This window comes from Caretta caretta, chromosome 1 (assembly GCF_965140235.1).
Source record: "Caretta caretta isolate rCarCar2 chromosome 1, rCarCar1.hap1, whole genome shotgun sequence".
NCBI lineage: Eukaryota > Metazoa > Chordata > Testudines > Cheloniidae > Caretta > Caretta caretta.
Genome location: NC_134206.1, coordinates 136,725,062 through 136,752,596, shown reverse-complemented (window position 1 = coordinate 136,752,596; position 27,535 = coordinate 136,725,062). Strand labels below are relative to the sequence as shown.

At 44.6% G+C, this 27,535-nt stretch overlaps 1 long non-coding RNA gene across 2 annotated transcripts in view; it reads left to right on the top strand.

Annotated features, from left to right (window-relative positions):
• The first annotated feature begins 4,494 nt into the window (after positions 1-4,494).
• Positions 4,495-27,535, top strand: part of LOC125641430 (uncharacterized) — a 32,395-nt gene continuing 9,354 nt past the window's right edge. For both annotated transcript variants that reach the window (XR_012669620.1, XR_007358057.2), the window contains exons 1-3: positions 4,495-4,588; positions 18,293-18,392; positions 25,284-25,378. This is a non-coding gene — a long non-coding RNA (uncharacterized LOC125641430). The remainder of the gene's footprint in view (positions 4,589-18,292; positions 18,393-25,283; positions 25,379-27,535) is intronic.

Below are 27,535 nucleotides of genomic sequence, written 5' to 3'. Positions count from 1 at the left end.
ATTGGACACTTTTGTAAAATAACCCCCAAACTCTCCATTTGACTTCTGAGCATAAATACCAGATTACAAGCACGCAAGCTGCTCTACAATCTACTATATATGGCATGGTTTGCCATTGAAATAAATTTTTTTACCATGGAAGAAACTCATGACATTTTTTTCAGCTATATCACTCTAGGCTGTAATCTCATCCATGGTCATCATTTGAATCATTCAGTTTGAAAGTACATGGCTGGTCTCTGTGTATGGAAAGACAGAACACCTTTCTTAGGGGAAAAATACTATAAGTGTACCAGCTTACGCCAAATACACTTCCACAAGCATATCTAATTTGCCTAATCAGATTAGGCAATGTGTTGCCAACTTTTACTGTGAGTTTTGTGATATATGGTGTTTTTCTTAACCTGGAGTCAAGATATTATGTGAGAATATCAGTTTTCATTTTAAAAGACGTTTCTAGCCCTTTTGGTTTCATAGGGAAACTTGAAAAGATGACCCCGGTGTCACTTTTGGAATAAAAAACCGGAAGGCAAAGAAAAAAGCTCAATCTCACAGCTTTTTGGGCACTGACTTGTGATTTTTGAACACATAGAAGTGGCAGTACTGTAATCAGGTTGATAGATATTCTGATTTGTTATTTCATGAGCAGCCAGATGATATTTAATCTGTTCAGATGCCTGCAGGGCAGCATTGTGCAATAGAGACGCCATCATGAAGCAAATGTTGCTACCAAGCACAAGTAAGCAAATAACTTTCCCTTTTCCTTCCACTTTCACTTCAATTTCTTGATAACTACATTAAATGCTTTTTATATACTGTAAATAATCCTATGTTACTGGACCATGCTGCCAAAATCACTTTGATTATAATCCAGAATATTGTACAAAATCCCTGCTATTCTAGTAGGGTTTTGTGTTTTTTATTTTCTTTTTTCCAGTAAAGGTCACAATAACTAAGTTATAGTGAGTGGGTGTGTGTGTGTTTGCTCTCTTCCTACTGCCCCTGCACAGCAGCTGTTGTGCATTAATGCTCCACTGAAATCCAACGGAATGTGAGCAACTACCTATGACCATTAATCAGCACAGCAGCTGTGTTCAGCCTAGATGTACCTGAAACATTCAGCAGCCATCAAGTGGTTCATGCCAGTGTAGGTAATGTAATTGTGACGAGGTAACGGATATCAGAGCCTCTTAAAACAGGGAGCCATCAAATAAAATCATTTGAGTGGCTGCAATGGATAGTACATTTGATTAGTAATGGTGTTTGTGTGTAATTCTACCCTGAAGAAAACAGCATGGCCAAACTATTAGCCAGCACTTGTGAAATATGAACAGAAGTTTTTGTTATCACCCTGAATATGTGAATAGATTTCTCCTTGTTGAAATCTATTGTAGCTCAATGTATACTAGATGGATTACCAAGTGTTTTATGTTATTGATTAGCCCTTCTAGTGGGACCATTTCCTTATGGTTAGATTTCATTCAACAAAGATTGAAACACTGAAGTACTGGTAAAGTTCTAAATGCATATTACAAGTATTGTATTGGCATCAAGCTCCAGTTAAGATCAGGGCCCCACTGTGCTAGATACTGTACTTTGGGTCGTCTACACACTAAGCAGGAGGTGTGATTGCAGTACACAGAGGCATACCGGAGCAAGTTTTGATCTAGTTAGTTTGCTAAAAATAGCGGTGAAGCTACAGCAGCATGGTCAGCAGCATAGGCTATGTTCCCAAATGCTTGGGTGGGCTTATATTCAGGTAGCTAGCCCATGCTGCTGCTGCTTCACTTCTATTTTTAGTGAGCTAGCTAGATCAAAGCTAATTCGTGTATGCCTCCACATGCTGCAAGTCACACTTTCGACTGAAGTGTAGACGTACCTATAATCAGAGACTGTCCTTGCCCAAAAGAGCTTACAGTCTAAATATATGACAAAGGAAGTAGTATACACTTAATTTGTCTGTACCTCAGCATACTATCTGTTAAATGTGAACTGCCTTCATTCACACAGCAACTCTGTGGAAGTGCTGAGAACTGAATCCTGATTTCCTAGGTCTCAAGCCAGTGTCTTAGCTGCAAGTCCATCCAGGCTCTCCTTGGTGGGGATAATAAAAATCAGAACTATAGGAAAGAGATATATTTGCAAACATTAAATTGACTAAATATTATGAACTTGCTTGGGCAGTCTTTGAGTTCTTTTTCATGCATTTTTTCTGAATTTACATACATGTACATTTTTTGCTAGCACCAAAGAAAACACAGGTCTTGTGGCCAATCATGAAACTGCACAAACATATGAAAGTTCAAGATGGAATTTTCCACTTGACCATCTTGAAATCACCTTGATTCCCCATCTGAGTTGTAAAAGTCATCCTATCAAAAAGTAGAAATGATACAGAAATGACAGCTCAAATTCCTTAGAAATACCCATGCAGCTTACTCTGCAGGGTGAAACTGAAAAAAAGTCCACAATGATGCTTTTTCAGAGTATACCTATGGGGTTTCCCTCCCATCCCCATGGAAAAGCCAGTGGTTCTATTCCCAAAAACCATATCCTCGATCCCAGGATATGTATGCTTTGTATAGACAAGAAAGATCCTGGCACACTCTTCATAATTATAAGGATTTGCCCTCGTGTCCTTCGTCCAAATCCTCTCCTTACCACTGCTGTGCTATCATCTGGTTGGTTACTTCCCTCTAGAGTATGTCAGCATTGTATGCGTACAGGGGCATACTGTGGCTGGCCCTGTGTGCTGAAGGGAGATGTAGTCCTGGGACCTTCCCTCTTTTTCATGTGTGAATACAGGCCTGTGCAAGACTAGGGCTGCCTGTAGCGCTTACCTTCCCTACAGGTTACAGTGAGAATGGGACTGTGACGTTCCAAGTACATCGCACTCCATTGGCCAGGAGAGCTGATAAAGAGGGGAGAGCATGCTGCACCTTTCACTGAGTGCCAGAGTGCAGCATGCAATTCCCAGGAACCAGAATGTATCCTTGGGATTCCTTCTTACAGCAGAGCCCTCCTTCATCCTATCTATAGCAACATGGGTCATGACTTTAATCCACAGAGCTCTGTTCTTGGTCCCCTTCTCTCTGTATATACCTTATCTCTAGACAATCCCATCCACAAACAAAAATTCAACCATCAGCTCTGTGCTGATGATTCACAGATTTCTCTACTCCAGACCTGTCTCCTTCTGTCCAAGCGAAAATCTCAGCCTGTCTCTGTAACAGCTCCTTGTGGATGTCTAGACACCAACTCAAGATCAACATGGCTAAAACAGAGCTCTTAATATTCCCCTGCCCCCATACCCTCCCTGACACCTCCTTTCTTGATCACTGTGGACAACACCACCATCTTCCTTGGCACACTCATAACCTGGGTGTCATCTTCAATTAGGACCACTCTGTAGGTCCTCCCATCAAGGCTATGTCTAAATCTTGCCCATTGTTTCTGCACATGGCCTTTCCAATCCATCCATTCTGCTAAGGTCTCATTCAGGCTGTCCTCAACATCTTCTCTCTGGCCTTGACAAACACAATCTCACCTTGCTCATATCCATCCATTTATTGCTGCTGCTAAGATCATTTTCCTAGCCCATTGCTTTGATCATGTCACCCCTCTCTTTGAATCCCTTCACTGGCTCCTTCTCTATTGCATCAAACATATTAGGTGCTTGTCTTCACTTTCAAGGCCCTTCACAATATAACCCCAACCTATCATTTCTCATTCGTTATTGAGATGCTGGCTCCCACCTCCACTCAGCCCATGATCTCATTGTTCATTGCCCACCGGTTAAATTTTCAAACAAGCACCTCCATGCTTTCTCCCCTGCTTCCCCTCAGGGTTTACAGAGAGGAGCTCCTTTTAAATATCCACTAAGATACCTCATCCTCATTCAAATCGCTCCTTAAAATTCTCCTTTGCTGTGATTTGAAAACTTGACGAGGGTTAGGCTATTGGTGTGTTAAGACTGCTGCCTATCATGCTGACTAATACTGTCTCATTGTTTCCCTGTACTTTCCTGTCAGTCTATCTGCTGTCTCTGGTCCTATACTTGGATTGTAAAACACTTTGGAGCAGGGAGCATCTTTTTGTTCCGTATTTCTACACCATCCAGCATAACAGGATCCTGGTCCATGCTTTGGGGCTTGTGACAAGGTGTATAAATCCTGCACGGATACCAGAGAAACTCCATTTTGTTCCCTGGCTTCCATTTTAAATAAGCAAGAGTCACTCCACCATTAGATGGAAGCTACAGGTCACGTAGCATTGCAGGTCACATAGCATTCAGAAGAACTGAATTGGTGGGGAAAAGGATGGTAACAGTAGCTCATAACACTGAGGAAAATAAGGGTGGCAGTTAGAAACAAGGCTAAAAATAGAACTGACCATTTGGAATGTGTTGGCATGCATCCAAGGAATGTTACCAGTTGGCCTGAATCCAAAAAAAAGATCGGACAGAAAGATATTAGTAGAAGTGTCTCTGGACAGTTCTGCCAAGATGGTCTAAAGGTTAGTGTGTCAGTGGGAAGTTGAGAGAGTAAGAGCTGAAGAAGCAGAGACCGGAGAGCTGACAGACAAGTAGGTAAGCAGCAGCAGTGGAATCCTGCCACTGGAGCAGAGGGAGGAGAGACAGCGTAGTGAAGTCAGCAGACAGGGTAAACTTGTCAGTTATAGTTATAGAATAGTATCGTGTTATTGTATAGTATAGTGGGTGGGGAGGGTTAATAAAGATGTGGGAATGTGTGTTTATTGTAGGAGGAATTTATATACCTAAGACTTAAGGTACATTAAAAACTGCTGTCAGCAACCTGTGAAAAACTGGCCATCTGTAACAGGGCACAGCCACCTAGGGTCATCTCAACTGTATGTTATTGCAGTGTGAGGTGCTCTTTAATTTGCAATAATGGATTTGTTATATTGTTATATATATATATATATATATGACAAAGAATACCGCTAGTGTCAATCATTTATTTATCAGAAGGCTGTATCCACGTCCTCCAGGTATTTCCTTAGCCACCCTGGAGACCCATACCTAATAAGAACTGATTAGTTCTATGTTTTCAGGGTAGCAGCACCAGTGATAAAGGGGTTAAATTCTGATCTTCCTTACATGTTGGACTAGATGACCTTCTGGGGTCCCTTCCAACCCTGATATTCTATGATTCTATGTTTAGGCATGGCTGTTGCTAGCAAGGAAATTGTACTGGAACCCTGACCCTCATGGGAAAAGATTTATTTACAATGGTAACCATATGTTCACAGGATTTAATTTGGAGTAACAAAGTACCTCACTTGATAGCATCAGTAATTCTAAAATCTAATTATCTGTTTTTCTGCTTTTAGCCTGTCTTAAACTAAATTAATAAACTTCAAAATTAATTTCCTTTAGCCATTTCATGATGTTTTTCTTATAAGACATTGGGATATAATCAGTTTTGATTATGTCATGAATTTCTCTTTTCTATTAGAGCAAGTAAGGCTGTAATCTAGTTTTATAAGGTAAGGCAATATACTGTAATATTGGGGATTTTAAGGTCAAGAGGTGTCACTTTCACAATGATTAAATATTGAAATGGATTTTTATTGTTACCTAATTTAATATGAGACAAAATTAAGTGAGTCAGCTGAAGATGGATCAGCAAGGTTCTAAGTAATGACAGATCAGGCCTCTGTTTTGATTGAAATCTTTAAATCAGTTTCATTTTTGGGAATAACAGAATATATGACACAGCTTTCTCAAGGCAGAACTGGGAAAAAAAGATGAGTTGGCAGAGTCCCCCACACACGCCTCTGGGGTTTACCTTTATTGTTAATTTTACTAAAAAACAAATAAACATCTGTTTAAGTTTTCTCCTGACCATGACTTGTTCCTAGTGTTTCACCTTACAAGATCCTTCTATCTCTATCATCATTCCCTCTTCCCCCTCAGAAAGACAGTGGCACAACCTCTTTTATATTCTGAATTGAAACTAATGAGCTTGTAGCAGGTTAGCATTTTTTTCCTGAGACACCTTACCCTTTTAGCATGTGTTGGTCCTGCTGTCTTAGATGTATTCTAAACCTGGACACTGTTTCATCCTTTCTCCTTCCCACCTCAAGGATACCATCTAAGATGTACATGCCTTTGTTTTCCTCTGTGCAATCCACCTAGGACCCAGCTCCCAAAATCCCATGTTGCTGCCAGAAGGGTTTCCTCCCTGCCTGTGGCATTTCCCCTTACCATGCCCATGAACAAAAGCAGTAAGAGGTTTGACCTGAACAGAGCCTCATGAGTCTATGGATGGGGAGCATCACCAGAGTCCATCTCCGCATAGGAGCTTGCAGGATCAGAACCTTATTCATTAATACTACTATACATAAAATAATAGAAATCTTAATTAAAAGAATGTCTACAAAAATAATTAAAGTTGCAAAGCTAAAATCAGATGTTGTCAAGAGCGCATTTGGCTGCTAGGAAAACACTTATACTGACAAACGTTTTTATAAAAGCTGAGAGCCCCTGCCATCACCCCATTCCTGAAGGTGACCTAAAGGAACAAGGGGTGGGGAAGTAAAAAAACCTTTCCCTTCTCAGCCGGAACAAAATGTTCGGGGGATGGGGAGGCTCTTGCTTTCTGTGAACCCAAGTTCAAATAACACTTTTTTTTCTTTATAGTACTATGATGAGTTGGAATTAAGGTTCTATTTATTACTTATTTGACATGTTCTATATTTTTTCTCTTTGGAGTGAATTTATATTGTGATGAAGCTCAAGAAGTGTTTAGCTGAAGCTATTCCTAGTAGTCATTTTATTGGGATACAGTATATAGGCAGCTCACCCTGGGATTTCTCTCTGGGTATTCTATATGCTGTCTACCATTGTTCTTTTTCTATACTCCAGTTCTTGAAGGTGTTCAACACAAAGCAGAAAAAATAAGGGTGAGGCCTATGTAGAAAAGTTTATAGCAGTAGATGCCTTTGTGACTCCAAGTGGGATCAACGCTATAAGGAGGCAGTTCTGGTAGCTCACAATGATGATCAAATTCCCCTTTATCTACCATGATACATGAAGCTGTTAAAGTGGTCCAAGCAATAGCAGATGTTTATGTCTTTGGTTTCTACAGCTGCTTCTAAGGTTGTACTTGCAACTACTTTTTGGGGGGAATGCAAGGTTCGGAAGATGATTTGATTTCATTGAGAATAAATTACATTATATTTACAAACATGTCTGAGTGGAGAGAAAAGTGGAACTGCTGGGGAAAAATGCAGCTTGTGGGTGTGAAGACTAAAACAGAGCACTAAGATGGTAAATAGGGTGGTGAATACAGAAGGTGTAGAAACAGAGAGAAATCAAAGCCATAGATAACGTTACTAATGTGTAACATGCATGGTACTGGGTTTTCAAAGATCCTGAAAGAGGAATTTCTCCAATTCTGAGTGAAAGTTCTTAAATGCTGTTTGCTATTTCAGTAGCATCTTTTTTTTAATCCTAAAAGGGGTAGTTTGTGTGTAGGGCAAAAGCCAGTGCACATGTGCGCACAATTCTTTTCAATACCTGCTGACCATGAAAGGCTTGTATCAAGGCTGGAAAAAACAATGGTCATATTTTATCACAATAAGTGAACCAGACCTTTCATAGCAAAGCTGCTTTTTCTGCAATTGCTGCTGTTTCTCTGAGCTAGATTTTTCTTTAGAACTAGATCCTCTTCCCCATCCACTCTGCTTTGGATTGCTCTGGTGGCATGGAGGAGATTTGGAGTTGAGGTGTCCAGCTGCTGATTCCCATAGCATAAGGGGAATCCTCAAGTGGTGCACAGCAAGCATAGCTGGCCCTTACACCACCCACACCTTGGCAGTCTTTGGAGTAAGAAGAGCATGTGGGGGGGTGGGGGGACAGCTGGAGCATTTTGTTCCCTTGCTATCCCAGGTGACCATTGCCAGGTGGTTTTCAACATCCTCTCTGGGTGGCTGTGTAAGAAAAGGAGCAATCCTTTGTTAGGGGCTCACTCCTCTCCTGCTGTCTCTGGAGCTCCCACAGCCTGGCAGGAGAGCAGACAATGGAGTTGACACAGATACTCTCTTCCCACCAACAGTAGGCATCCCACCCACAGTAGGCATCCAGCAGGAGAACTGTTGAGCAGGAACAGAGCTGCTCCTGAGGTTGCATGGGAAGCAACTGACCACCTACCGTAGTGACAGGGCTGATTCAAACTCTTCAGTATACAAGTCACAGAGTGCAGCTCTGAAAGCCCATTTTCAATTCATAATCCAAAGCCAATGCTTTGATGCTGTCACCCTCAAGATTCACAATTTAGAACCTCAAGAGCCACAGGCGGGACACCTCTGCATTCTCATTATGTCAGTAAAGAGCAATAACGCTTGAATTTGAAGTTTCTTCTCCAAATACGTACGATCCTCACTGAATATGTAGCACTTGATACGACACATTGACAAATTTAAAACCTGTTTGTATTTGAACAATTGTAATTTAAATTAGATGGAAAGATTATAAGCAAGATTATCAAACACAAGTGCCTAAAGTTTGTTCCGAAACAATAAATTTAAGAGGAGCTCTAGTAAGGCTCCTAAATCATAGGCATTGTGACAAAGTCAGGCTGCGAAGCTGGAGGAGAGTGGTAGAAGGCAGCCATAGAATAATAAAGGCCTTTTTCCCAGTAAAAGCTGAAAAGGGGTGACCTCAGGTCAGTGAAGGACACCTGAGTCAGTTAAGGGCTGCCTTAGACCTTAAAAACCCTTCCTATGGTGAGAGACAAGCCGCTGCAGAGCTAGTGGCAGCAGGGAGAAAGGTTTGTGCAGGGGGGAGACTGCTCTCCTCCCTGCATGGGAAGCTACTTAACTGACTGCCTGTTTAGGTGATAGCCTGGCACCCCAGGGCCAACAACAAGGCCACCCACCCCCAGAGAGGGGGTAAGAAAAGGCATTCCTCTTTGTTTTGTGTTGTGAATTTGTTTCGTGTTTGCGGGAGGAGTACTGCCTGCCCCAAGGTAGGAGCGGTAGGATGCCACCATGAAACAAACTGTGTGGTGGCATGGGGCCCCCAATGACAGGGGGTCCCCAAAATGCAGGACAAATCTCATCTGATAACCTGCTCCCAAGTCCTGGCCGACGGTGCAGCAGGGCTCAGGCAGGCAGGCTGCTTGCATGCAGTGGCCAGTGGGCCCACGCTGCTCCTGGAAGCGGCTGACTGCTGGCACATCTCCGTGTGCCCCTGGCGAGGGGTAGGAGGCTTCATGTGCTGTCCCTGCCCCAGGCGGCACACAGAGACCCACTGCCCCCATCCTCCCAAGGGGCGCGCAAAGGCATGCCAGCAGCTGGGCTAAGGCAGCTCCCTGCCTGTTCTGCTTCCCTCCCTCCACGCCGCGCCACTCCTGAAAGCAGCTGGCATGTCCCTGCAGCCCCTGGGGGTGGGGTGTCTCTGTGCTCTGCCCCCACCTCGAGCGCCGACTCTGCAGCTCCCATTGGCCGGGAACTGCAGCCAATGAGAGCTGCGGGGAGTGGCGCCTGCGGGCAGCGGTGAGCGGAGACCCCCTGCCACCCCCCGCCTAGGAGCCGCTGCCAGAGTGGGGAGTGTGCCAGTCACTTTGGGAGCTGCGCCACCTGAGGTAAGCACTGCCCTCCTCCCACACCCCAATCCCCTGCCCCAGCCCAGAGCCTGCACCCAACCCCCAAATTCCCTCCCAGAGCTCGACCCCTGCACCCCCTCCTACACCCCAACTCCCTGCCCCAATCAAGGTACCTCACTTTATTTTCATTTACTTCCCATTACTTATAATATGTAATTTTATATATTATAAAGGAGGAAGAAGAAAAAAAGAATGAAAAACTGGGGGGGAGATAAGAGAGAATGTTCTTTTTCTTGGCTGGGTCCTGACGGGGGCCCCCAAAAAATGAAGCTGCGCACAGGGCCCCGCTAACTCTAAATCTGCCAGTGCCCCGAGGCCTACCTGGAAAAAATTGACAAATAAACCCCAAGTGGGAAAATAAATGTTGTCCAGAGTGGGGCTGATTTATTCAACGCCCCCCACCACCAGAGTGGGAAGTGCTGAGCCCATTGACATGGAGGAGGTACCTTGCCACAGCACCCATTTTTGAAAATCCTGACTCCCTCTTCTCTTTTCTGTTTTGTAGAAAAGTTTTGCCTAGTGAACTATTCAGACATTTGGAAAGAGACAACAGGATATCTTGAGGTCTTTTCTTAATATTTTACAGACCACCCCACCAACTCCTTTTTTGTATAACAGTGTGTGTAATATACACACACACACACATACTTTTCCCCGAGAAGTCTTGTTGTAACAATCTAGATCAATGTTCCCTCTAATTTTGACAGGCCGTGTGCACAAAAAATTTCTTCTGTGGAAATTGTTGTGCTTCTGTGCAAATTTTTGTGCGCACAGTGTTTCGCCATGTGTGTGGGATTTAGGATCTGTGTGCGCACGCACACACACACAGCTTAGTGGGAACAGTGATCTAGATAATATAATGCAAAGAAAAGATAAAGAAAAATACATTTAAATGGCATTAAAAAGTAAAATAAAGCCACACATGGCAGCCAGAAATAGACTAGTTCCTAAGGTGTGATTCAAAATACGATTATTGTATCTGTGCCTGTGAACATGCCTGGAAGTAAAATGGAGGACTCTTAGGAATCTGAGCAGTCATTCCTTGTTTGCCTCACATTCAGCACTTTGCTCAGAGATCTCCTCCATTGGCTGGATATGTTATGGACTTTAACTCTTTTTTTAGTCTTCCATTTAAGAGTGTCATTCCAAGTTCTTCTACATGTACCAAATAGATAGGTACCAGCCATTATATCTTGGTCATCAGGGGTGCGCCTGGGACCTTCAGAGCTAAACATAAGCCTCTACAGTTTGAGCCAGGGTACTGTTTCCCCTACCTGCAGGTGACTTATATTTGCTGGAGACCAGCCACTAGGAGATGTGTAACACACATTGAACAGCGGATTATATATACCCATACATCAGCATCTTGCATAAAAGATGTATTTGTTTCTCCTTTGGCTCTTTATAGTTTTTTTGTCTTCTGTTTTCAGCATATATTCTGGCACCATCCTGTAAGATGAGCTCTATATTTTTTCCCAAAGTGATAGTTTCCATCTTATACCTCTGTCTAACTTCCATGGAAAATAGTAGGGTGGAGGTAGTGTTTTTCCACTGAATTAATTATAGTTGGATCAGAAACTTAGAAATAAGAATGGCTGAAACACTGATCTAAAGTTGTATTCATTACATTGATAAAAAAATATGTTAAATATATGGGTGCAGAGCAAAAACAGGTTCACAAGTCCTGAGCTCTTCAAACAGAGGCAGTATACTCAGTCCCTGGTAAGAAGGGAACATTTTGCTTTGTTTTCTTGTGACATCAGTTGCCTGATTGATAGGATAGCACTAATGGGCGTTTAACAGTCTTACACAAGCCAACACCAGACCCTGCCATTGCCTCAGTTTCTCTTTCTTGAGCTTCTCACCATCTGCATCCAGATGTTCAAGAGTCAAAGACCTCTTTTTGTGCTCAAGTGTCAACTTAAAACAAGCTTGTCCCCAACTTCACAGTTTCTTCAGCCCCTTACTGGGCTCAAGTTTTGTTTCCTCCTCAAAACCCAGGTCCTGCTGCCTGTTACTTCCTAAAGCCTCTTCCTGTTTAAAGCTTCTCCTCTTGCCCTTCAATACAGTTAGCTCCAGCTACGCCTTTTCATCTGGCTTGGCACCCCAGTTAGGTGCTTCATTTCCTTTATTATATTTGTATTGTGGCCTTGTTGTACAAGACATTTTACACACATGACGAAAAATAGTCCCTGCCCACAAGACTTACAACATAAGTATGTATGCAGTATAGTTGCAGCCGTGTTCGTCCCAGGATTTTAGAGAAACAAGGTGGGTGAGGTAATATCTTTTATTGTACCAATGACTACTTCACATTGACAGAAGTGGGTCCAATAAAAGATATTACCTCATCATAACTATGTTGTAAGACATGAATGCAACAAACAGATCGGGGAGCACAGAATAACAGCAAGGCATTTATTAGTAGTATAAGCAGTAGCTACAGCACACCAGCTGCCTAGCCACCTTATTCTATTGTCTTCTGTTGCATTTGATCAAAGTAAATTTGGCTATAAAGGGAAGAAACTCTCTTGAGTCTGCAATTTCAGGTATGAAGTCAGTTTTTCGTCACAAAAAATGGCTAACAAAATATCTGTGCTTGAGAAATAGAAAAATAGAACACAATTAAATAAGATGATAAAAATGCAAAACAGGCCCATTCCTAGCAGCAATCTTAGGAAGTCATCCCTTCATACTAGGCCAATACTAGAAAAAAGGAAAAGCCAAAAATCTCTGCTAATCCCCATCCTTTTTATAGAAGGCAATTTCCCAGGATGCACACTTGAACTTCTAGAATCAGTCTCATGATTTAGCTTTCAGTTTAGGATCACATTTCTCAGGATGCTCTTCACTGAAACATAAACTTATAGACTTTAAGGTCAGAGGAGAACATCATGATCATCTAGTCTGACCTCCTGCACATTGCCACAGAACCTCACCCACCCACTCCTGTAATAGACCCCTAACCTCTGGCTGAGTTACTGAAATCCTCAAATCATGGTTTAAAGACTTCAAGTTACAGAGATTCACCATTTACACTAGTTTAAACCTGCAAATGACCCTTGCCCCAGGCTGTAGAGGAAGACAAAAAACCCCCAGGGTCTTTCCAATCTGACCCAGGGGGAAATTCCTTCCCAACCCCAAATATGGCAATCAGCTACACCCTGAGCATGTGGGCAAGACCCACCAGGCAGATACCTGGGAAAGAATTCTCTGTAGTAACTTAGAGCCCTCCCCATCTAGTGTCCCTTCTCTGGCCTTTGGGGATCTTTGCTACTGGCAGTCACCAATGGTTCACATGGCATTGTAGGCAGTCCCATCATACAATCTCCTCCATAAACTTATCAAGCTCAGTCTTGAAGTTAGGTTTTTCCCCCTACTGCTCCCCTTGGAGGGCTGTTCCAGAACTTCACTCCTCTGATGGGTAGAAACTTTTGCCTAATTCAAGCCTAAATTTATTGATTTGCAGTTTATATCCATTTGTTCTTGTGTCCACAACGGTGCTTAACTTAAATAACTCTTCTCCCTCCCTGGTATTTATCCCTCTGATGTATTTATAGAGCGCAATCATATCTCTCCTCAGCCTTCTTTTGGTTAGGCTAAACAAGCCAAGCTCTTTGAGTAGCCTCTCAGACAGTAGATTTTCCAATCCCCGGATCATCCTAGTAGCCCTTCTCTGCGCCTGTTCCAGTTTGAATTAATCTTTCTTAAACACGGGAGACCAGAATTGCACACAGCATTCCAGATGAGATCTCACCAGTGCCTTGTATAATGATGCTAACACTTCCCTGTCTCTACTGGAAATACCTCACCTGATGCATCCTAGGACTGCATTAGCCTTTTTTACAGCCGTATCACATTGACAGTCCAATCACATTGGTCTTAAATAGGTCTTTAAGCCAGCCTCTTTGGAGCAGAGGCTGCAACGGAAGAAATTGCACAAACAAGCTTCCCAATCACATTAATTCTCAAGTGACAGTTAAACATTCAATAGTAGAGCTGTTGGAAAAAATGGAGAAAATCTAAACATTCAATAGTAGAGCTGATGGAAAAAATGGAGAAAATCTTTGTGACAATTTTTGTGACATGTTCACCCTTTTTTGTGTCACAATTTCAAACTTAGATGAACTCTTTCACCAGCACAAGGTGGGTTGGGCATATGCTGTCAAAATAGAGAATTAAGAGTTTGAGATTTTCTTCTTGGCTGACCCTACTTCCCAAGCTGCTTTTGAAAATAGAATTGTCAAAGGAAATTCTGTTTTTAAACTCAAAAACATAAACTATCCATTACCTTAAATAAATTAGGGAAATGGTGGGGCTCAAGAATTCGACAATCCGTTCTTTACAGCTGCATGGATGGGAACGGCCACTTTTCCTCCTCTATTGACAGAGGAAAAACCCAACAGCCATGGCAACTGTGGTCATGGTGCCATTGAATGTCTTGAGACCTTGTAGGCAATGCTAAGAGTTTAAGAAATGCCCGAAAAGCCTGGGCCAGGTATGGCTTAGCAGGGAAGTATTCTCTTTCAGTTCCTGAGTGACATGGTCTCATTGCCTCCTGAGAGGAATGGAGAAATTCAAGTCGCCTATCTCTCCCAAAGAGCATACATTTCCTTACACTTGCTCACATGGAAAGTCAGTGCCTGATTTACTGAACTACTTAGGCCCATTCTTTGAGACACAGACTCACTGACAGGTTTGCAAACACAAAACAATACCCTAAGATAAATGACTAAGGCGAAGGACAAGAATAGAATAATAAAGGAATATTCACAGGAGCAGGAATTCTTAAAGGTGAAAGGTCCAGTTTGCAAGAGAGCTTTAAAATAGACTTACCACTTTTTCATGTACGCAATCCTGTGCCATTAAATAGCTTTTCTAGTAAAAGAGCCATGACATCTACATGCCTTTTGCTCCTGGAGAGGTAATTGCTTTTCAGCACAAGTCATTTCAAGCTCTGTTCCATAAACTGAGTGACACACTGGACAAGTAATATTGTGTTTCCACCACACAAATTAGGAAGGCAGCAGACCAAGAGAGTGACCACATGCCCACCATTTCCCCTGGATTTCAAATCACAGCATGTGAAGCACTAAAAAACCCTGTCCAGCAATTTGTTACAGAATGGACAGTATTCCAGGCCATATTCTTTTAGAATAATTCTGGTGTAAACTGGTTTTCAGATGTACTGTGAATACCTGGTACTTCAAACAGGAAAGGTTTTTATTGTTCATTTTAAAATGTCTTTAGATTGTTTTGCATTTGAAATTTGTTTCTTGGCTATGTCAGACATTGTGACTGTGTTTTATAGTGATTTCAGCTTCAAATTCCCAGTTCATAGCTGAGCTAAATGAATATGTAACCCCCTGCTTGCTCATAACAGTGCTCTGTCCTGCTCTAGTGGTGGCTAGGCCACCTAGGGAATGATGAGCCTGCAATAGCCTTGACGAAGAGAGCTGTGTCTTTTAGCTCATGCAGTAGAAGCTCATGCGTTTAGCTCCAGAGATTCCCCAGGTTTGATCCCTGCTACTGATGCCCATGTGTGGGCTGGTGTTACAAATATATAAAGTGTAGAATATAATATCAAAAAATTACTTTAAAAGAATGTTAAGGTTGCAGAATCAAGCACTCAAAAATTAGGAAATTATGCAATCTTGAATTACATGACCACATACTATCTCTTCCACAGAACCCCTGCTTCATTCAGTGTACAGAATGGACAGTACTCACTTAATGAGCTGCTATTCAACGTTTCATTTTATCCTTATTTTTCAATGTATGGCCCGATGTCTTATTTACTGAACACTGTTCTCAAAATGTAATTATTATTATCCTCATAGGTTTTTCTGCATTGCTTAATGCTATAGTATCTAAGTGCTTCACAAACATTCATTTATCTTCACAATACCCCTGGGAGGCAAGGGGTGTGTGATGGGATGTGTAAACTGCACACTGGCTTCAAAGGAGTTAAAGGACAATATTGGGCACAGGTAACCCCACCCCTAAAGATCATGATCCAGCTGAAGAGAAAGCTTAAAAGGGAGCAACTCACTCAGAGAGGGGAGGAAGACAGACGGCTCTTGAACAAAGAGGCCAAAGAAGCCTCCTTCTGGGGAGAAGGATGCACACTGAGCCTAGCTGGGGATGAATGTTTAGTTGTATTTTCTTTTTCTTTTGATATCTTATATTGGACTTGCAGCCATGAGAAAGATGGAGTGTAGAAAGTGACATAGGGAGGCAATAAAATGAGCTGGACCCTGATTGGCTCTCAAAGCCCTGGGTCAGAGCCCATTGGAGTGGGAGGGCCCTGGTTCTCCTACCAACTGCCCCTGCTACAGAAGGGACAGAAGTCTCATTCCCACCCCACTCACCCTCTGGTAAGAAGAGGGCAAGGACAGTGAAAACACAAGGTGAAGCTAAAAGCCCATACATTGATAAGGATTTGGAATGAAAAACCATCCCACTGGAGGCTGAGGCTGGGTCAGAGATGAATGGTACCTGCTGATAGTGGGGGGGCACAATTTAAAGGGTCACCCCCCAACAGCTTGAATCATGCCCCTCCCAGGCATGGCCCCCCTTACCTTCAGCACCCCCTCCCTGCAGCTTCCAGCTGTTTGCTGCTGCCTCTCCCCACGGAGCTAAAGCAGTGGACCCTCTCCGTAGCTCTGCCTCTTCCTGTGGCCAAAGCTTACAGCTCATCAGCTCCAGGAGCTGCTGCACAGGAAGGGGCCCCAGCCAGCAAACTCTGGGGCAGAGTTTCTTCTCGTGACACCCCCCACCCCCATGCTACCTCTGGGCTGGATACTGGATGTGCTACCCATTAGACCACATAGTCCTCCAAGGACTCTGTTACAGGGATTATCATCCCTATTTTACAGATGGACACCAACATGGGCAGTGGGTGAACCCCAGGCTCGGGGAGGCTAGCCTCTGGCCCAGCCTGCCCCTTCTACATGAGGTCCCACCCCCTCCCACTGAAGCCCAGAGTCATCGTCCCCTGCACAGCCACCAGCTTCCCCCCAGCCCTGGGCCACCCGAGCACACTCTCCCCACCCCAGTGCGCTGGGCAGGCGGTGCGGTCCCCGTCCCCGAGCCCCAGAGCACCGCGGGGGGTGGGTGGGTGGGTGCGCATGGCCCACGGCCCCAGAGCACCAGGTGGCACAGGCCACAGTCCCCCTCCACCAGCCCCGGAGTGCCAAGTGGGTGGCATGGTCCCCCTCCCTCCAGCCCCAGAGCGCAGGCCGGCCCCCATTAGCCCCAGCCTGGGGCCACAGGGGGGGAAGAGCCCCCAGCATCACAGCACTGGGATTGGGAAGCAGGAAGGGGTCTGGGGGTGGAGTATGGGTAGGGCCATGCAAGACTGTTTGGGGAAGCTCAGCCTTCCCCTGCCTTCATTACCTGCTGCCCATGGACACCAAGCAATGGGGATTAAGGTCAAAAGTGTCCACTAGTCTGAGACACACAGGACCTGATTTTTCAGAGTATTTAGCATTATATAGCACATTATATGTTCAAAGACACCTCCAGTTGATTTCTGTTGCAGTTGTGAGTGCTCAGCACTTCTGCAAGTCAGGCGCCAGTGTCTCAAGGCAGGCAACCAGAAAATGAGGACCCCATAATTAGTGACTACCTGTGAAAAGTTATTTTTAAGTGACTTAGCCAGCGTCACATGGGAACTCTATGGCAGAACCAGGGACAGAATCCAATTCTCCAGGGCAGCATTCAATTGTTTGGTCCCAAATTCAAATCACATGCTATTTTTCAATTCTGAAACATCACTGTGATTTTCTAAACATAAATACTGTCACCAATAAAAAGGTATTACTGGCCTCAGTGATCAAACAAATAGGAATGGGGAGAAGGGAATCTCAAAACATAGTGTGGAAACAGAATTAAAATCAGTTAAGATAAATGGGTAGGGAAAGGATAGTGAAGGAGACTTAACACAAAGCTATTTTGTTCATAAAAGGTGAAATTCAGAGATGCTCACACACATCCTGAGAAATGGACTACGTGGGATGCTACTCTTGCCTTAAGAGGAACCAGAATCCACCACTCTAATCTGGGGGCAGGTTGCAGGCGTGTTGCTCCTTCACAGGGGCTGAAGCAATATACAATTCCCCTCCGTGCTCCTGTGTAGCTATTCCCAACACCATATTTAAATAAGAACCAATCTGTAGCCCCACCTCCAATATGCTCCTCCACTCTGGTATATTCTGAGCTGATTAGAAATCCATCTCCCCAGTGTGCTAAGGATGTTTCTCCCACACCCCATCCCATGAACGGATGCTGTAAGTCTTCTGCAACACAGCCTTCTTCCAGGGAAGACTTTAACCCAAATGGTATCAGAGGAGTTACTAGAGGATATAATTACGTAAGTGTTCAGAGAGAAGTTTAATAGGTCTCTCCATTGGTTTATGTAAGAATCTGCAGGGCTAGAACTTGGGACCCTGGAGGGCATGGGCCACCGATGCCACTACATCACCACTGCCTGGGCTCCTGTATGAGGATCCCGGGAGGCTAGGCCAGCACGAAGTACCACCCAGCAGGTGGCAGCTCCTAGCATCACACTGATTGACTGGCACCAGTACTTAAGCCAGGAAGACATCACAGGGAATTTTCTGAGCAACAATACATACTGCTCCCTTGTCTTGTTTCAGACCCTGCATGTGAGATCCCAGACTCCAGCTTCTGACCCTGCCTGCCTCCTGGCACCGGTCTTGGTTTACCTTCCAGCCTACCTCAGACTCTCACCTCCTGGTAACTGAACCCTGTTTGTCTACTGATGCCTGACTCTTGGTTTGCCCTCTGGTACCTGACTCAGCGTGACTCCTGATTCCCGCACTGACCAATAGGTCTGACCACCCATGACCCAGTCATGACAGTTTATATGTTAAATACTTTAACAGAAAAATTAACTAAATTCATGAAACTCTGTATTGAGCAGCAGGCTTCATCCAGTTCCTTTGAACACTATCTTCTCAGGTCATTAACATGCAGGGGATGTAAAGGCTGTGAGTAAAGGCTTCCAAATTCAACTTTAGCAGAAAAACCCAGACAATTTATGGCTAGAGTCCAATACCTTTATTCACAGCAAGTGGCATTTTCCTTTGTGAGTGGTCCTATTGACTTCAGTGCCCCACCCGTACAGTAAACACTGCCCAACATGACTGAGGGTATCAGAAACAGCCTTTTCTTATGTGCTTAAATAGGATGTACGTTGTGCTTAAGTTTTTTGCTGGCCTTCTGCATAGGGTGATTTTCACTCAGATACCAGGGCACTGCTTTCCTTTATGAACCAGCAAGTTCAGAACCATTGGTTCTTCTTCGAGTAGTGTCCCGAAGGGTGCTCCACTATATGTACAGTACTGCCTCTGCACCTGGGATCAGAGCTCTTCGGTAGCAGTGCCTGTTGGGCTGCATACGTGCGCCTCCTCATCTCATGCCGTGAGCAGCGTCTACATAATGCTGTGCGGTCCAACAGCCCTCAGTTCCTTTTCAACTGCCTTTGGTCTGGGACAGAATACTGAGCAGAGCCCCTTATACATCCTTAGCCTTTAGCAATAAGTGTTTCTGTTATGAGGTTGTAGATATTAGCCATTTCCTTTATTTCACTTTCCCCTCGAAAAAAACCTTCTCTTGCTCTTCCCTGCACATTATTCTTTAGCTTAGCATAGGTTTCCTTTCCTACACCCTTCACAGAGTTCTCCCTTCTCAGGGTTATGCCCTGATCCCCCAGGTTCAAGAGGTGCCTCTTCTGTCAGGAGGCCTTCCCCATGAGCGACAGTCACTTAGAGTGCATATGCTGTCTCAGTGAGGGACATGTCTCACAGAAGTGTACCCACTGCCTCAAATTGAAGGCTCAATCCAGAAAGGACCATGAACTGAGGCTAAAACTTTTATGAATGGAGAGCTTTCTGCAACCAGCCTAAGATCCTGGCCATGATACCTCTCCTACAAGGCGATCGCCATTAGCATAGTCATTGGCCGACCCTCATTCACCACGCACCACCAAAAGAAAATCTACTGTCTCCTATCCAGACAAAAAAAAAACAAAACAGGCCACTAGTTCACCCTCTAAGGAGCCACCTCAAAGAAAGGCATCCCCTGTGAGATCAGTAGCCTCAATGTCTTCAGGGGTGAGACTTAGCTCCGGCAACCATCCAGGCACCTCCAGTACCAGTGGTAAGGAGATGTCGGAGGACCCTAAACGGGCAGGACTGCAGACAGAGACACTGTCACCCAGGACCAAGAAGGACAGTGCAATAATTTCAAAATCAGTACTGACCACCTCAACAAAAACAACCTAGTGCTTCAGCATCTAGCAATCCCTCGGCACCAAACAAGCCCTTGGCACCACCTACTGGCTGCTCAAAAGAATACACTGCACCCTTGGCACCAGCAAAATGCTCTGAATCTCTACACAGCCACCTATGCTGATGATGTTCCTCACAGTACCACAGGAGTTTCAATACCCAAGACACCTGATCATCTCTGATACTCCAGAGTCACTGCTTCTCCGTAGTGAGCTCCCTACAGCTCATGCCTCTTCCTCAGAGACACAACACCACTCCCCTTCACCACCAAGGATTGCACCACCCTTCTCTAGCAAGGAAGAAGAGGAGGAAGAGAAGTACTCCATTGCACCATGCACTCCACCATCGTATCAAGGGAAGCCACAAAGAGAATCATCTCATCCTTCTCATCCTTGATATCCAAAGACCAGAAGCAAATCAGGCCACTGGTACAGACCCCATGGATGCAACCCCATATGCCAGTGGTTTTCAAACTGTGGGTCGTGACCCAGTACTGGGTCGCAGAATGTAAGGCACTGGGTCGTGACAGCTCTGGTCAGCACCACCAATCAGGCCATTAAAAGTCCTGTCGGCAGTGCTGCCTGGCTAAGGCAGGCTAGTTCCTACCTGTTGTGATACCGCACTATGCTCCAGAAGCGGCCAGCAGCAGGTCCGGCTCCTAGGCGGGGAGGCCACCTAGAGCCACCCAGAGCACTGGCTCCTCACTCCCATTGGCCACTGAGAACTGGGGGTGGTGGTGCCTGCAGGCAAGAGCTGCACAGAGCCGCTTGTGCACCTCTGCCTAGGAGCCGGACCTGCTGCTGGCCGCTTCCAGGATGCAGCATGCTCTGCAATGCCACGACAGGCAGGAAGCCTGCCTCTGCACCAACACTGCGCTGCTGACCGGGAGCCAACGGAGGTAAGCCCATGCCCCAGTCCCACACTCCAATCACCTGCCCCAGCCCTGAGCCCCCGCCCAAACCCAGAGCCCCTTCCTGCACCCCAAACTCCTCATCCCCAGCCCCACCCCAGAGCCTGCACCCACATCCCAGAGCCCTGACCTCTTCCTGCACCCCAACCCCCTGCCCCAGCCCAGAGCCCCCTCCCACACCCTGAACCCCTCATTCCCAGCCCCACCCCACAGCCCTCACCCCAACCCTCTGCCCGAGCCCTGAGCCCCCTCCCACACTCCAAACCCCTCATCCCCAGCTCCATTGGGTTGCAGGCATCAACAATTTTCTTCAACTGGGTCACCAGAAAAAAAGTTTGAAAACCATTGCCGTATGCCAGTTACCGTACATTGGCCCTATTGGGACCCAAGGGCTGCATATAGGGTGCACTTTCTCAAAACACCTGCAGAGCAGAGACAGAGATAAATATACGCTCTGTCTTCATCAGCTCTATACCACCTGAAACTGAACCAAAAGCACTAGAGAAGCAAGAGGAAGAAACTGAGGTAGAAGTTACACCGCCAACCCACGATTCCTCATCTTCCCCCAATGAGGCCATCATGCTATCACCTCCAATATCGGCAGACACTTTTTAACTGTTCCAAAAACTGTTCCGCAGGATTGCAAACTCCCTCCAGAATCTTCCTCTAGGGAAAGTCAGAGAGCAACAGCACAAATTGCTTGGCATCTTGCAGGCCTCTACATCAGCAAATATAGCACTCCTGATCAACGAGGCCTTGCTGAACCCTGCCAAGGTGATCTGGCAGACCCCAGCATCAATACCACCCATCTGCAAGTGAGCAGACAAAACTATGTCCCCACTGAGGACATGGAATTTCTCTTTTCCCACCCCACTCCAAACTCCCTTCTTGTCAATGTGGTACAAGAAAAAAGGGAAACAACACTCTACAACAACTCCCTATGACAGATTAGACCTCTTCAGTTGTAAAACATATTCTTCAGCTACACTCCAGTTCCATACCGCTAACTATGAGGCACTTATAGCCAAATATAATCAAAAACTATTCCAAATTCTAGGAATTCTGTCAACACCTCCCAGATGACAAAAAGGAGCAGTTCCAGGCACTGGTGACAGAAGGACAACTTCTGGCCTGTACTGTACTGCAAGCCTCTCTGGACTCAGCAGACATAGCTGCCCACTCTATTGCATCATCGGTGGTGATGAGACGGGCATCATGGCTTCACTTCTCTGGGTTCCCTAAAGAGGTACAGACCACTGTCGAGGAACTACCCTATGAAGGATCTAAACTCTTCGCCAAGCACATGGACGAGTCCCTACGTTCTTTAAAGGACTCTATAGCGACACTCCGTTCACTAGGCATTTATACATCACTGTGAAGAGAAGATGGGGTATGCTGGTATCTACCCTAAGTTCTCGACCTGCACATTTCACCCCTCAGCAGCAGTATGATGCGCAATGCAGGTGACAGAGGCCTCCTCCTAAGCACAGGCAGACACCAGCACAAGGGGCTATGCCTCACACATCCACCTCCAAACAACAATTTTGAAGCTCTGGTTGAGGACCTGAGATGCCTCCCTCGGGTCCAGTTACTGCAACCATTTCCAATAGCCCATCAGTTTGGAGACTGCTTGGCCCCTTTTTACCCATCATGGCAAGAATGGACAAGTGGGTCTTGGAAATCATCAACAAAGGGTACTCCATTACATTCCTCTATCTCCCATGCACTCACCCAACCCCTCCTATAAATGAAAAAGATTCCAGACTTGGTGCAACACGAAACATGTCCTGGCAATGAATGCTCCTTTCCACTCATCGTAGGCTACATTCTAGAACTCAAAAGATCAGGACTATCCACAAGCTCCGTTTACGTACACCTGGCCACTATCACTGCATTCTACCCGAAGATAGAAGGTCATTCCTTATTTACCCACCCACTAAAACAAAAAAGATTCCTTAAGAGCCTTCAAAACCTTGACCCTCAAATATGAGACCCCACACCACCGTGAGATCCCAGCTGAGATTTGCACTGTCTCACTGACCCCACCCCCCGTTTGAGCCCATGGCTACGTGCTCAAATATACACCTATCCATGAAAACAGCATTTCTCGTCGCCCTCACGTGCACCCAATGAGTAGGAGAACTAGGTGCGCTCATGGTGTACCCTCCATACACAATCTTTCACAAAGACACTGTCACATTATGACCACACCCGAAATTCTTACCCAAAGTGCCTTCCGCTTTCCATCTAAACCAACCTATCCACTTTCCCTCCTTCTTCCCAAAGCCACATGGTATCTCAGCATGAAGCCATGCCACACCCCTTGGATGTCAGATTGAGCATTAGTCTCTTATCTTTACAGAACTAAATCTTTCAGGCAATTGCCACACTTATTCCTTTCTACGGCTGAAAGATCAAGGGCATCAGCCATATCCAAACAACGTCTCTCCAAATGGATCTCTCAGTGCATCCACCTTTGCTACCAACGACACAAACTATGACCCACACCTGGAACTTGAAAGCATTCCACTTGATCACTGTCCGCCTTGATTGCCATTCTAAACACCGTGCCAATTACTGACATTTGCAAAGTGGCCACCTGGGCATCCACACACACTTTTAGTCAACACTATGCAATTACCCACAATGCAGCATCAGATGCCATACTAAGACACACTGTCCTATCATCCTCAGTAGATGCCACTCCAAAGCCCCAGCCTTCCATTTGAGTACCCATAGGGCCACCATTCAAAGAAGAAGAGAAGGTTACTCACCTTGTGCCATAACTGGAGTTCTTTGAGATGTGTGTCCCTATGGGCGCTCCACTACCTGCCCTCTTCCCCTCTGCTTTGGAGTTCAAATGTGGACTCTGTGGTAGAGAAGGAACTGAGGGCAGTTGGACCATACAGCGCTATATAGCGCCGCTCATGTCGTGAGACAGAGAGGAGCACATGTGCAGCCCAACCAGCGCTGCTACCGAAGATATTTGATCCCAGATGCAGGGGCGTTACTGCACCTGCAGTGGAGCACCCATAGGGACATACATCTCGAAGAACCTCAGTTACTGCACAGGGTGAGTAACCTTCCTCTTTTCCAGTCCAGACATGAAGGCCTCTATTGGGCCACCACTCACACTACAGAAATGCAGAAAAATATGCATGTGACTCTCCCAAAATGCCCTCTCCTGCCTCCAGGCCTGCCCTTGGGGACAGAGAAGCAGCACATGACCACTTGTAGAAGCCTTCTGCAGTGCCTGTGCCAAGAAGAAAAAGTTGGGCCCAAGTGGCAGAGGAGAGAGGTGTGTAGTCTTTTCCCCTACCTGATAGAGGCAGGGAGGAAATCTGTCAATTGTTAGCTACAGCCCCAGAGGAAGAGTTACTTTATTTTATGCTATTTATATCTTATTTTCAACCACTAAATCATGCCCTGAAGCAAGGACCTCAGAAGGACTTGGGTGTGATGTTTGCTTTCCTTTCCAGAGCAAAATAACCCACTATTATACACACCTGCATGTCAGGTCACAGCACAGGAGACAATTAAAAAAAAACCCACAGAGCTCAAAGTGGCATAAACAGCTGCTCCTGAAGTATCTGATTGCAAACCAGGAGCAGATACATTCATCTTTTCTATAAATTGTAAGCCTTACTCACTGAAAACAAGCTTTTTTGTAGCTGTTCTGTTTAAAGGTAACTCATTGCTAGAAAGTCTTCGTCCCAGTAATAGCATGAACAGGTTTCATAATCTTATTCAAAAGAGTACATTGATATACTAAAAGATGGTTGTATTTCATTTAGGGCCAGAAAGATGGAGGAGAGTCATCTAAACTGAACCTCCATTCCCATTTTTAAAATGTGAATAAATATGGCCTTGAAAAACTAGATCTATCCCTTATCTGTTACAAGGCATCCAGTCCTGACTGTCCATTTTCTGGCTATAAATTCTCACTACTTTTGAACTGACTTTTCTTACTACTGAATCTGATGTGTACAATTTACAATTAAATGCCATTCATAAACATTCAGACCTAATGTAACTCACACCAGTGATAATTTGGTCTGCTGAACATACTGTAAGAATACTGGGCTAAATTCTGGTCTTGGTGTACATTTATTGTAGCTTGAAAGTAACTCCCCTTAGAGTTACTTTGAATTTACACTGCATACATGAAAGCAGAATGTGGCTTACTATCTAATACCATTCAAAAAGTTTTAACAATATTTACCCACTTTTTATGTGATCACAGCAATTTTTCAGGTTGTGATCAGTGGGACAGAGTGTAGAAGTGTATGGAACTACCAGCCTTCACTTCATTAGTATGAGCAGGCATAATCTGAATTTCTACTAGTATTCAGTCCTTTGATCCAAGACCCAATTTTTCCATTGATACCATTTTCAGAACTCAACTTTTCTTTTCTTTTTTTGCAGTGAAATGGCAGTTTTTTCCTCCACTGAAGCTGCTTTTCAATGTTAACAACAACAACAACATCTGAGGAAAAACTACTAAGTTTTTCTTGCCAGAGGTAATTATTTACCACAGCGCCCTCAAGCAGATCAGCATTACCGGAGAGTATAATAGGCCGAAATATATTGATGATATGAAACATCCTAATTGTCAAGTTAGGAAGCCCCACAGATCTGGCCACAGTCATCCATGCATTTATGACCTTGAGGCATGATTACTGCAAGTCGTGTCTAGGAATGAAGCTACACAACTTGCGGGAAAAATGGTACAAAATACAACAACTGATTTGCTTAGCAACACAGGTTACCATGAGTGTATTAGTCCATGGCTCTTTACGCTAGGTCCCCATTGACTAGATACACAGCCTATTTCAAGGGCTGTACTGTTGTTCAAAGCCTTCCAGAGGCTTAGACTTTTGCTACCTGAAAGATCTCCTTTTCTTCCCCCATGACCATGATTTCCTATAACAGTTAGACTCCACTGGAACAATGCAACTCTTGACTAGTATGGGGGAGCTTGTCAACGCAAGAGACAGAACTTTTGCAAGAGCTGAAAATGATGATAGATCTTTATCATTCTCATTTTATTTGTTCATCATAGCTTTCCATTAATAAATTTACTCTCACGCTCACTCGCTCTCCCTCTCACACACACACAAACTAATCAAGCTATTTTTCCTTTATGCTGAAAAGAGAGGGATTGTTATTGCTATTTCCACTTGTAAGTGTTTTGGAGGCATCCAGATAATATGGTGATAGGACTGATAACAAAACCTAGTTAGATAGAAGTAAAGCATTTAATATAGATCATGGAATTGAACAGTAATATTGATTATGGATGATCTATGATCAACAGTTGCATCTATTTGTAATAATTCACTTAAATATATTTTTGGATTATCATTGAGGCTGATACCTGTGTAAAAATGTGACAGGTATAAACACTATGGCCAACATTTTCAAATCTGAATGCTTACAGCACCCATACCTTCCACTGAAGTTAATGGAAACTCAGCATCTCTGAAATTCAGGCTGCTTTGCATTAAGGAACCAAATCCCTATTTAGGCTGCAACTTGGAGCACTCTGATTTGACAATGTTGGTGTTACACCCCAATTCTGAAGTCAATAGGAGTTAAACTACTGTAAGAGCAGGGAGAATTGAGAGTGAAATCTATTATCCTGTAGAATAGTTTCCCAAGGCAAGTGATGAATGTCATACTAAAATACTAGAAAATAAACTGTAGGGAGGAAACTGCATTAATAAAACCTTTGATTGACAATTTATATGCACAAGAGTCAGGAAATTCACAACTATGGATCCCAGCACAATTGTGGGATTTACCCATGTATATTAAGCAACAAATGTAAGATTACGATTTACTACCTTATCACTTATACAGTAACATTGGTGTGCATGGCACTGTGCAATACATTAGCTGTGACAAGGCAAAAGAACTGGTCCCTGCTCAGACAGAGTTTACAGTATAAAGATGGTGACAGATTTATGTTACCAATCTGTGTGAGGTGTCAGGTGATCAGACTGAGGCCACAGGATCGTTAAGGGAGGAGATGACGTAACACATCAAGTGTCTAAATTTTAAAGCTTTATTGATAAAATAACAGCAGAGAGTGCTGGGGGGGGGGTTCCCCCACATCACTCAGAGGAAGGAAGAAAGCCTTAGTGCCCCAAGCCTTAACCCACTTTCATACTCACACCCGCACTACCTGAGGCTGGCCAAGCCTGGGTGTAACATAAGAAGAAGAGGGGGAGGGGTGGACAGGAGTTCTTGTCCCATGCACAGGTCGTCCAGGAGCCACTGTGATCTCTGAATTACTCCAGTTCTCAGGAGGGTTTTAAGTCCTGGGTTTCTTTGGGGATGTTCCATTCCACGACCTCTGTTCCTGGTGCTCTTTGTGCCAGTCCAAACTGGCTTTCTGTGGTCTTCTTCGCTTTCCCAAAACACAACGGCTCCAGGGACGCAAAGCTCTGCTCCCACTCCCCCCCATCGTCTTCACCTGTGTTTTTCATCTCTGCAGCCCTGTTTTTTTCATGGCTGGCTGTGGCTGGGTGAAAGATAAACTTCTCGTCTAGAGCCATGACCTTGGACTGCGGCCAGCATCTTATCGTTGGACTGAGCTTGCTAGCTGCAGTGTTGAGTTAACCCATTCTCTGCTCTCTTTCTCCTTCCCCCTTTGGCCTCTTTCAGCCTGCAAA